The sequence below is a fragment of the Cervus elaphus genome, chromosome 31, assembly GCF_910594005.1.
Source record: "Cervus elaphus chromosome 31, mCerEla1.1, whole genome shotgun sequence".
NCBI classification, from domain to species: domain Eukaryota; kingdom Metazoa; phylum Chordata; class Mammalia; order Artiodactyla; family Cervidae; genus Cervus; species Cervus elaphus.
In genome coordinates, this window is record NC_057845.1 from 29,611,512 (window position 1) to 29,623,729 (window position 12,218).

A 12,218-nucleotide genomic window follows, 5' to 3' on the forward strand; every position below is an offset into this window, starting at 1 on the left:
ATCTGCTTAAAAAGGAAATCTCTTGGGCAGATTTATGAAGATATGAATATGTAAACCAGAGATCACAAACTGTCCCTGGGCCTGATCTGACATGCACTACTGTTTTGTTTATCTGTTTAGGGACCCTTGAACAACACAGGTTTGAACTGCATAGGTCTACTTATATTTTTTAATAAATATAGAGTCTTCCCTCCATAATCTCAGATTTTGAATCCTTGGCTAAAGAGGGACCATTGTATTCATTGTACTACGCCATATGCCGTATAATCAAAACTATGGTTTTTCTAGTAGTCATGTATGGATGTGAGAGTTGGACCATAAAAAGGCTGAGTGCTGAAGAACTGATGCTTTTGAACTGAGGTGATGGAGAAGACTCTTGAGAGTCCCTTGGACTGCAAGGAGATCAAACCAGTCAATCGTAAAAGAAATCAATTGTGAATATTCATTGGAAGGACTGATGCTGAGGTTGAAACTCCAATACTTTGGCCACCTGATGTGAAGAACTGACTCTTTGGAAAAAACCCTGATGCTGGGAAAGATTGAAGGCAGGAGGAGAAGGGGATGACAGAGGATGAGATGGTTGGATGGCATCACTGACTCAATGGATATAAGTTTGAGCAAGCTCCAGAAGATGGTGAAGTACAGGGAGGTCTGGCATGCTGCAGTGCATGGGGTGGGAAAAACTCAGACACTACTGAGCAACTGAACAACAATAACGCCATTTTATATAAGGGACTTGAGCACTGGTGGATCTTGCTATATGGTGGGGCTCCTGGAATCAATCCCCTTAAGGTCCTGAGGGACAACTGTGCTGTAAAATTTTCAGTTTGAATTTCTAAAGATGGCATATGTACTTTTGGGATCCTTTCAGTCTTATTACACCACATACTCATATCAACCTTATCGATTCATTTACATCAATCCAGCTTGGACTGATGGACATATTCTATCAATTTCTAACAGAAATGTCATGGACAAAATGTTTCCAAGGTAGTCACACTGACATGGGAAAATAGTGCCCTAATATCTACAAAGATAAAAGAAGAAAAAAAGTCAATGACATTACCATTCAAAGTACAAAACAAGATGATGTCAATTTAATAATTAAAAAAAATTCCTGCCCAATATCACATAGCTGATTAAAGGCAGAGTTACCAAACATCCTACTGAATCCTATTACCACAATATTTAATCTACCCTCTTCCTGTCCAAATGGTATTATGTTGTTGCTGTTTAGGGTGTTATGTTGTTGTTGTTTAGTCGCTAACTCATGTCTGATTCTTTGCAACTCCATGGACTGCATCATGCCAAGTTTCCCTGTCCTTCACTGTCTCCCAGAGTTTGTTTAAATTCATGTTGATTGAACTGGTGATGCGATCTAACCATCTCATCCTCTGCTGCCCCCTTCTCCTTTTGCCTTCAATCTTTCCCAGCATCAGGGTCTTTTCCAATCAGGAATCCATCTCCCTGACCATGGATCAAACTCATGCCCTCTGCATTGGGAGCTCAGAGTCTAAGCCAAAGAACCATCAGGGAAGTCCCAAAAGGAGCTATAAAACTGCATTTAACATACTTGGCTGTAACAATGTGAGTAGACAGATTCTTGGTATGAATAAACAGAAAAAGAATTTCCTGTGGTAATCAGAAATAATAATGAAAATGGAACATCTAATTAAAAAGTTCAAATGAGTTTAAAAAATACTAACTTCTATTTCTCTAAAAGGGATTCCCGGAAGGCCCAGTGGTAAAGAATCTGCCTTCAAATGCAGGAGATGCAGGAGACCTGGGTTCAATCCCTGGGTCGGTAAGATCCCCTGGAGGAGGAAATGGCAACCCACTCCAGTATTCTTGCCTGGAAAATCCCAAGGTCAGAGGAGCCTGGCGGGTTACTGGTCCATGGGATCGCAAAAAGCTGGACATGACTGAGCACACAGCATAATGAAGCACCTCTAAAATGTCTTGTTCAGGTGCTAAGCTGTGTCTGACTCTTTCTGACCCAATGGACTGTAGCCCATCAGGCTCCTCTGTCCATGGTATTTTCCAAGCAAGAATACTAGAGCAGGTTGCCATTTCCTATTCCAGGGGATCTCCCAGACCCGATTCAGGGATTGAATCTGCATCTCTTGAGTCTCCTGCATTGGCAGGTGGGTTCATTACCACTAGTTCCACCTTGGAAGCCCAGATAGCCAGAACTATATACATGAGTAAATGCATGGACACGATCCAGAAATCAAAGTTGAAAAAGAGCAGATTATAGAGAGTTAACAGTATCACTGCGACAAAGATGTAGCTTTCTTTTTCATTTTTCTTACACTGTGTAAACTTCCAACCAAAGGTTGACAATGTATTTAATTATTATATAAATATACCTATTCCAGGTCACTGAAGTTAAATTACAAGAGGAAAGCTGGGCTGGGAGTCTTCCAATCTCCAGATTTCATGATTCATTGGGAAGACCTACGGGACTTAGCATACAGGCATGTTCATGGCTATGATTTATACATACAGTGAAAGGATAAAAAGCATAATGGGAAAAGAGAAAGGTGCATGGAGCAAAGTTCAGAGGAGTCTAGATGTGAGCTTCCAAGAGTCCTTGTCTCCTGATGGAGTCACCCTTAATTCCTCTAACAACAAACTGTCACAACACTTGTGAAATGCTGTCTACCAGGAAAGCTCATTAGAGATTCAGTTCTCAGCAATTTTAATAGGGGCTAGTGAAATCTTACATATATGTTAAAAATCTAAATATAAAGGACCTCCAAGGTGAGGTACTCCTGTTTTGGACCCTACCTTCCAACAGTTAACATGAATGATGAACTTATTAAGCTTATACATGAATGAAATAGTTCACTGAATCTGCCTTTTAAATAGAACACCAGAACAAGTTTAAGAAATACATACTAGTGAAAATATAAATTTCTGAAAGATGTCTATTACTATTTCTATTATCATAAATTTCAAACTCAGCACCCATAAATTGCATTTTCCTTCTTTGAGGGGCTGAGAAGAAGAGTTATGATGTATTCCAAATTATGACTGAATTACAAATATTACTCAATAAGCTCTGCAGTAATAAATGAACTGAATCATCTCAATTGAATGGTTTGCCTTGAGTCAAAGTAGGAAAATGTCTGGCAAAGGGTACAATAAAAAAGGCAATTTACTTTTTCTACTTCAAAATGTCATCAGACAGCCTATAACACAGTTGATATATCCAGTTGATTAGAGGCCAATAAAAATTTAAAGTGGAATTTAAGAGCACTGTTTTACTTGGTATGTTACAGCAGACAAGGTAGGACTTTGATTTTAAGATTATTCCATTGACACAAAGCCTTTAAAGTCTGTTCATAGAAACCACAAAATAATCTAGTTGCCAAACAATTGGAGGAGTTAGATGTTAACATTTAGAAGAGGATGCTAACAAATACATACTAAGAAGCCAGCTTGAATGTATTTGAGAAGTGACCTATTTTAGTTATTAGCTTTCTATCTTAAATCAATTAGCATATAAATTAGAAACAAACACTATGTCATCTATACTACCGAAGATCAATTGATTGGCTTACTCATGTATTTTATGAAGCAAAAAAAACCCAAAAAACCCAAAATTTCAAAAAATGAAATGCAGCTGACTTTCCTGTAAATCATAAACCACTAAAACTGTTTAAATCACAGATGTCTGATATAGAAACTGAATATATCAATGGATAATATATATATTTAAGGATTTCTGGCAATCAAAATAATCAGGATTCTAATTGGTGTGGATGTCTGAAATATTCAACCTGTAATCAAGTAATGAGAATTTATTAAGAAAATTTTGTCACACACAGATAATTCTAATAATAAGATTTTTAGGAAATATCCCTAAAATCAAAGCTGTTGATTGTCTCACATCTTGCAAATGAACTTTATAATGAAATAAAACATAGTCGAATTTTCTTGGCAAGCAAGTATAATCAGATGTAGCAACATTTATTAGATGTAGTTACATTTTCTAATTCAAAACCATTTGTGGACTGTTGTATTTATTTCTGGTCCTGAGTAACTTCTAGGATTTTCAAAATCAGCAACTTATTCCACTAGATGTTACTAACTGTACTAACATTGTATAGTAACAAGTAGGAGACATTATTAAGCAGTGGCCAAATATTTAAAAATATGAAGAAAAATTATATATTCCTCCTAGCTATTACATAGTCTTTGAAGGTGAATTGCTATTTAAAAAGTACATCATAAAACCATGAAGCAAAAGTTACATGTTTTGATCTGGGTATTTCAACTGAGGCAGTAGACTGACCTTGAACAAAGAAAGTACTTTCAGGTTGCTTTTTTTTTTTTTTTAATTCTTTTGTAGAAAAGGTATGGCATGTCAAATAGAAGGCTAGAGTCTTAAATCAATGAAAATAATACTTTCTTAAATGAAGATATCCTAAAACGTCACCACTGAAAAATAGGTAATATCTTACTATCTACACTATTTAAAAAAACTCTTAAAACTACATCTGTCAGTATAATTTTAATTAAATTAGCCAATAAGGGGAAAATGCTTTTTACTTTGTCAACAAATTATACTGTCGGTCAACTGGAATTTATTGAGAAAAATTTTTAAAGATGAAAAAGTACAAAAAGTGATTATTCATATCTAAGACAATATAATAGTATCATTTATTCAATATAATAAAATATATCTGGGTCTTTAGAAACAGAATTATATTACAGCTACTGTATATATTAATTTTAAATAACATTAGGTAGCAAAAAGCACATGACTCTAACGAGACAAAAATATTAATTCAACTACTAAAAGTCTGTAATAATATAAATTTCAAAACACTGGTTTTTATTATAAAATATGGTTTTAAAGTTTTCTTTTCAATATCACATTTTTTATTTCAACTTATATAACTTTATTTTATTTAAATTAATATACAGTTTAATCATATTATATCCACTGAGCCCTGGTTATCTAAATTCATTATTACAATAAAACAGTTTCTTTCCCTTAAGGCCTAAATTGTACTTGGCTTATTAAATACTGAATTAAAATTAACTCCATTTATATTATCTATAAGTCTAATCAGGTATTCTCTAGGAAATAAGTAGGAATGGATAGCATATTTTACTTTTATATGCTAAATGCTTCCAATTATACTTTTACTAAAAAGAAAATTCAACTTGAGAAATTTTCAAGTCTCTTTTTTCTCTGAATTTATATTCTTAACAAGCTTGGTTACCTGCTCAAGTAAGATGAGAAAAAGGTACACTTCAGGGGAAGTGTGTATGTATGTGCATGGGGCTGGGAAGCGGGATGGTAAGGGACCTTCAGTGAAAGTAAAAGTTTTTCAGTCTGACACAGGAAAACAAATAAATCTAAAGTAACAATCCTCTATGATAATGATTACAATGAGTGATTAAGAAATTAATAAATTTTCATATTACTTATTTTTAAATTGATTTATATCTCTCTGCTTTCTCACAAAAATTGCAAAGGTGATTTTTCAAAGCATTAGAGCAGATAAAATATGCTATTAACATTTGGAGAAAATTTAGAAACATCTTTTTCAAAGTAGAGGGCCCCACAAAGCTGAGCAACTCAAGGTCCAGAAAGCAGAAAGCCAAGTTAAATCATCTCTTATAATGAAACATAAGGGAGGTCTTACGTGAAAGTTTTACATATTTCATCTGAACAATCACTGCTGTTTTATACAACAAATCACTATAGGTTAGCTAATGACATATACATAGGTATATGTCATTATAGGTATACAAGTACACATCCATCTTTTTCAAACAAGATTAAAAATTCCACCTTATATATAAAATGAAGATAATTATTGCTTCAGATCAAAACTGACAGTGACTTAAACGTATATAGATATACATTACTGATAAATATTAAACTACAATTGGTAATTAGCTTTTAAAAGCTTATTTTAATGGTAAAAGTTTGGAAACACTAACTATTCACCTATCAGTATTTCTCCTTTTTTAGTTTTTCCCCTCTGATTGATTTATTTCTCATAGATTAACTGTAATTATATTTCTATTGTAGAAAAAGCATTCATGATTTGATAATTTTCCATCATCTTATTAAAATTTGTAATTAGACATGTAATATTTATTTACTTATATTTAGCCAGCTTCATTTCAAAAGACTGACTTGAGGCAAATTAAAGATAAGTACATAAAAAAATAAAATTAAATTAAAATTAAAAAAAATAAAGATAAGTACATATAAACAGCATCAGAAGTAAAGGAGAAGAATACAAGCTACGGAGAACAAAGCTCTGTAGATAAACAAATATAAAGCATCTGGGAATTAATTTTCTTTCCTAAATAATTTCCAAAATAATTATGCTTTTATAGACTATACTGACTATAAGAGGATTTTCCCTGATTATTTCCCTTAAATAACAAATATTTTAAGATAATATTCAGGAGAAATATTATTTTAGGATATATAAAGTTATAGATATTTACAATACTAAAGAAGTTGCAGTGTGGCAGTGTACAATGACCATGAAGTAGACAAGCAGTCCAGGCAGATGATGAGCTGGGAAATACCAGTTGCATAGGGACAGATAAAGCACAAGGAAAAGAACAGCACCTATTAATAGTTCTTCAGGAAACTGTGTGTACATGCCTCTTTGTGTGTGTTCTGAAGGTAGGAAATTGAAGAAAACTTTATGGGAAGCTGCTATTTAATCATATTTAAATTTCACCTACATCTCCTTCAGCAGTTTTCAAATTTGCACTAATCTTGCTAAATAATACATAGTTCTCTAATGTCTATTTGTACACATTCTTACAAACAAAGGGAGTTAGCATTTAGTGTTTTGGCTAGAATGGAACAGAAAATATGGGTGTTACATAGAAAAGAGAAAGAAATTCAAATTCCTTGAGTGTCCACTGATTTTTAGTCCTCACATATTATATAGTCTCACTTGCCAAGGCTGTAATATCAAGTGTGTGTTTCATGGTTGGAGAATCTGAGATTTTCAAAAGTTAAATAAAATGCTCAGGGTCACTCAACTAATAAATGCAGGTGGAACTCAACTTTCTGAGTCCAAAATCTCAACTCTTAACTATACTATGATAGCTTGACTACGTGTGAATTACTTTTTGTTTCTGGCAATTTCCTTGGGTCAATAATTTTTTTAAAACCACATACTCATAGCACCAACAAGTGGTCATGTCAGTTGTATGAGCTTAGGCAAGGCACAAAACTTCTCCAGGCCTCAGTTTTCTCAACTGCAAAATGGAAGATAATTTCAGCACACTACTGAAAGGGGATTAAATAAGATAATGTGTCTAATGTGATTAGCAGTGTTTGAGATATAGTGGGATAGATTAAGGAGAGCACTTACTAGATGATAAGAGATTTTATATGTATTTGCTTACATATAAATTAAATATAAATGGAAATAGACCACTATGTTCTAATGCTTATCTTTTCATACTGAAAATAAAATTTCAAAAGATGTGCATGTGTCAGCTAATATAATAAAATGAGCCTTTTTTTTAGTGGACTCAGCAAGTGAGTTGTTACACACTCTAGCAGATTCTGACTTCCATGGCCATCATCCTAAGCCTTATTTTTTAATCCTGCATTTATGTTTTTCTGGAATAGTGTGGTGCATTCAACAAATATTTTTTGAGTAGATGCTTTGTGTCTGGCTCAGTGCTAGGTGCTGGTGATACAGTCACAGATAGGAAGCATGCAATACTCATTGCATGGAGCTTTGTGTCTAATGGGAGAGACAGATATTTTACAAATAACACAAATGCATTTAATTACAACAGTGACTGATAACATAGAAAAAAGTACGGCAGTATTACACTGGAATGAGAAAGGATCTGTTAATACAGTATGGAAAAGGAAGCGAAGCTCCTCAAAAAATTACATTGAAGGTGGAGGTCTACAGGATAAACTGGACAATATATCATCCAAACTTACTGGAAATCACCTTAAACTTAGTTCAGAAAAGCTGTCAATCACTTCTGACAGGCACAGCGGGAAGATATTTGTATTACATACTATCATTTCTGAAGTGTAACCTTTAATATGGGCCTCCTTTCAAAATCAGTTCTAATACAGTCCACACAATCACATTTTGTGAAATGCCATCTAAAATATTAGTCATCAAATAAACAGGTGAGAGCCAAGAAAAAATAAGAGAGAAACAGTTTTATGTGGGAATTTTGTATGAATGAACTCTTAATACTATTTGTTTGAGTCATATCTCTCCAGAATTTTCTCTTCTACTTATTTATTTAACTTGGTCAATAAATTTATTATTGTCTTTACCCAAAAAAATCTTCATAGAAAATTATGCTTTGGTTTATCAGCTCCAGTGGCTCATTCCTGAGTTCTGCATAGGCTTACTTTCTTTTAAGTTACTCCATCTTTCTTCTGGATATTTGACACTCTGAGATGGTTCTACCTCTTCTTTTAACCTTCTTTCTTGTGCTTCTTCTTATGAGAAGATGTTTCTCTGCTACAGCATCATGAGCTTTCTTAGGTATCTACTCAGTCATATCTAGGGTCATTGTTCTCTATGTATGGAGAGAATTATTTCTTGTAAGCATCTTCATCTTCTTCAATCAAGTAACAGGTATAATCTGCAACTTCCCAAACTATGATGTGCTTCCAGTGTCCTTCTACAAAGGATTCCTTGCTTTCTGAATCATAATCAGAGGGACAGACAAGTCTTCATCCACAACTCCCTTCAGGACCCCAAAATCTTTACTTCAAGTAGTAGTTCTGGTAGCCCTGCATCCAAATAGCAGGTGAAGGCACCAGGTTGACCATCAATGGTCTCCATGTCGTATCCATCTTCAGTCACCCCCACTTGTCCTTCACAGATCTTGTCCATACCAAACCTAGTGAGAAGTCTGAGGGTCAGCAGGAGGCTAGTCTAACAGGTCACAGGATAATTTTTCAGGGCAGTCTTCACACTATATTTTGGAAGTTCATGAGCATAAGCCACACAAAGCCACACATATATCTCCTTCTATATTGAATAAGCAGTCTGACAAATGATATCTCTGTTGGTTACATGAACTATGACCCTGTATTTGGGTGTGTTGTACTTGTTTTTATCCTGGATTACCAAGCATTTCTGAGCATAGTAATCAGCTTTACCCTTTCATCTTCCTCCAAATTTCACTTGGTGTCTTTTGAAATAGGCCTTATTCTTGATACCTTTAACAAACCCCATCCTGCAGAACAGTGCCCACGGCTAGCTACTGACCTGCAGGCTCAACACCTCTGGGGGTAGGAGTGGGGTGGGGATGGGGAGATGGCTGAAGCCTGTGCTCAGGCTCAGTAAGTAGCCAGAAATTTCCTCTTTAAAAAGAATACCAGGCTGGATGCATGAGACAAGTGCTCGGGCCTGGTGCACTGGGAAGACCCAGAGGAATCTGGTGGAGAGGGAGGTGGGAGTGGGGGATGGGGATGGGGAATACATGTAAATCCATGGCTGATTCATGTCAATGTATGACAAAAACCACTACAATATTGTAAAGTAATTAGCCTCCAACTAATAAAAATAAATGGGGAAAAAAAAAAAAAAAAAAGAATACCCTTGGGATAATTTTCTTTCTAGCAAGTTACACTTCTGGGAAATTCCCACTCATGGTACAGTCTATTTCTCAATGAAATCTCACACTTTTCTTGAATCCTGCCCCAACTAATGCCCCCTTTCAACTGAGACTCTTCTCTTTCCATTAGTCTTGAGAAGCCATGGCTCTTTCCCTTGCTCTCTCTGGCTCTTTAATCCCTGAACTAGCTCTCCGTAGGATTTCTTTTTCTCTTTCCCAACCTCTTTTCCTCTCTCCCTTTTCTCTTTCCTTTTCCTCTCTTCCTTTTAAATCATCATTGATAAGGCAGAAGTGAGAGCCTATCAAACTAAACTAGCTATTGATTGAAATCATTAAATAAATAAATTCGATAATTTTGAAAATGAAGAAAGCAAGTGCCCTGGTTTGATTCATTTTATCAGAAAATTAAGTCAGACTTCACTTAATGAACATCAAGAAGGCATTTTTAACACACACACACACAAATAGCATAGAATTAGGGGGCAAGAAAACCATTCTAGCTGATTTTGCCAAAATCAATTTAAGCACATAACCTTTCTAAACATCAGTGACAATTTTTGACAAGAAGGTACTAGATTATTTTTTCTCCTTCTAATTTCAAGTTTAATAAACTTTTTACTAAAGTGAAAGACTAATTCAAGATCAAAAATTTTCCGAGTTTCAGGACACAAAGCAAATAATTTGAATCTTTTTACTAAACGCTAACATAGACCAGACCTAAAGGTTTATTACATCAAATAACGTGTTTTAGGCAATAAGAGAATTCTAGATGATAGGAGAAAATAAAAACATATACTAAGAAACACAACCATTCAGCATCTCCCAAAAACAAATATAAGAATTATTGTCCATTCCTCTTCTATACAAACTACATATTACTCAATTCTTACCATAAGCCTCACAAAATCTCCCTGACAATTCTTTAGTTAGCAAGAAAGACACCAGGAGATAACCAGTTCATGTAATCAGTCTTCCCAACACAACCATAAATGTCTATGTGATAGAAATCATGTCCTATACCTTTTTTAAAAAGATTAATTTTAAATAAATTGACTTGAACTGAATTAAAAAATGTACATAGAAAGCTAAGAAACTCAAATAAAATTCAACATTAACTCTGAAACAGTAAAAAAAAAAAAAAGAAAGAAACAAATATACATCACTTAAGAAATTGTTTTCAGGGTAATTGAAACAGGAAATGGAAATTAAGAAAAAACTCTTAACTACATTAGAATAAATGCAACTTAAAGTTTATAGTATCAATATTTTCAGTTCAGTTCAGTTCAGTCGCTCAGTCGTATCTGACTCTTTGCGACCCCATGAACCGCAGCACGCCAGGCCTCCCTGTCCATCACCAACTCCCGAAGCTTACTTAAACTCATGTCCATCGAGTCGGTGATGCCATCCAGCCATCTCATTCTCTGTCATCCCCTTCTCCTCCTGCCCTCAATCCCTCCCAGCATCAATACTTAAGATACTTACAAATGTGGCTATATAATTAATATGGTGTAGGCTTCTAGAAAGATATCTTCACAAAGAAAACTAAACAAGAAATTATTTGGAATGCTCAAATAAGATTATCCTCTTCTTTTTTTCCCCCACAGTTTACAATCCCTGTTTAGGGGCCTTTTACAGCATGTTTACCACTATGAAAAGTCAAATCATTAAACTCTTCACTAATCATATTTCCTTACTAATGCATAAATTTGGGTAAGTTTTAACACACATGGGCATTCATCCGAACATATACCCCAATTAAAAAAATAATAATATATTCAGCCTCTAGTGAGAACAAATTCAGATTGGTCTGCATGTATAGCCTACACTGAAATAGGAGTGCTTATGATTAAATATTGAAAATTTCCCCAAACATTATATAAATCTCTGGTGACGACAACAAAAGAAAGAAACCACAAAAACATCAGTATCCTTAAGGAACCATCAGTTTCTTTTTGTTTGCTCCAGTTATAAATTTTGCATCCGTGCATTGCTGCCTAGATTTTCAAAGGGTTCTGCAATAATTAATTTAACAGTCTACCCATACTGTTGTAATATAGCCAAGAACTTTTACATAAATATATAATTTATAATATCCATATGAAGGACAGATTGAGATCCAGGTTGAAATGGGACTTATTTAAAAATAAGGGCTGGGTCACTGGGACTTATTTAAAAATAAGGGCTGGGTCACTCTGACTGGGCAGGATTTTGACCTGAATGTGGGATAAAAATCCAGTCTACAGTCCTGGTTACAAGGTCTGATATGATCAAGCACCAGTCCAATACTGTGATTAGCTGCCTTCCACTGAGAACCAGCTATAGTGGCCTTCTCTCTGGTCCTTAAGCACAGTCAAGCTCAACCTAGCCCTAAGATGTTCATATCTCTGCCTGGAATTCTCTGCCTGAGTTGGACCCAAGCTCAAATATCAAGCAGATTTTAATCAAATATGACCTCTGAGAGAATTTTTCTATCCACCCAGGGATCATATATTAAAAAAAAAACAACAACTATGTCTTAAGGAAGGAATGTTATAATCGTGTTCATCTATGACTAGCTTTATATTAGCTCCTAAAGTCCCTTGGATCTAAGTCTGCTACTTTTACCAAAATTA

General features: G+C 34.7%; 1 protein-coding gene and 1 pseudogene across 1 annotated transcript in view; both read right to left on the minus strand.

Moving 5' to 3' along the window:
- Positions 1-12,218, minus strand: part of GBE1 (1,4-alpha-glucan branching enzyme 1) — a 290,669-nt gene that overhangs the window by 96,940 nt on the left and 181,511 nt on the right. The gene's annotated exons all lie outside the window — the stretch shown is intronic.
- LOC122687426 lies at positions 6,296-9,467 on the minus strand (annotated as a pseudogene).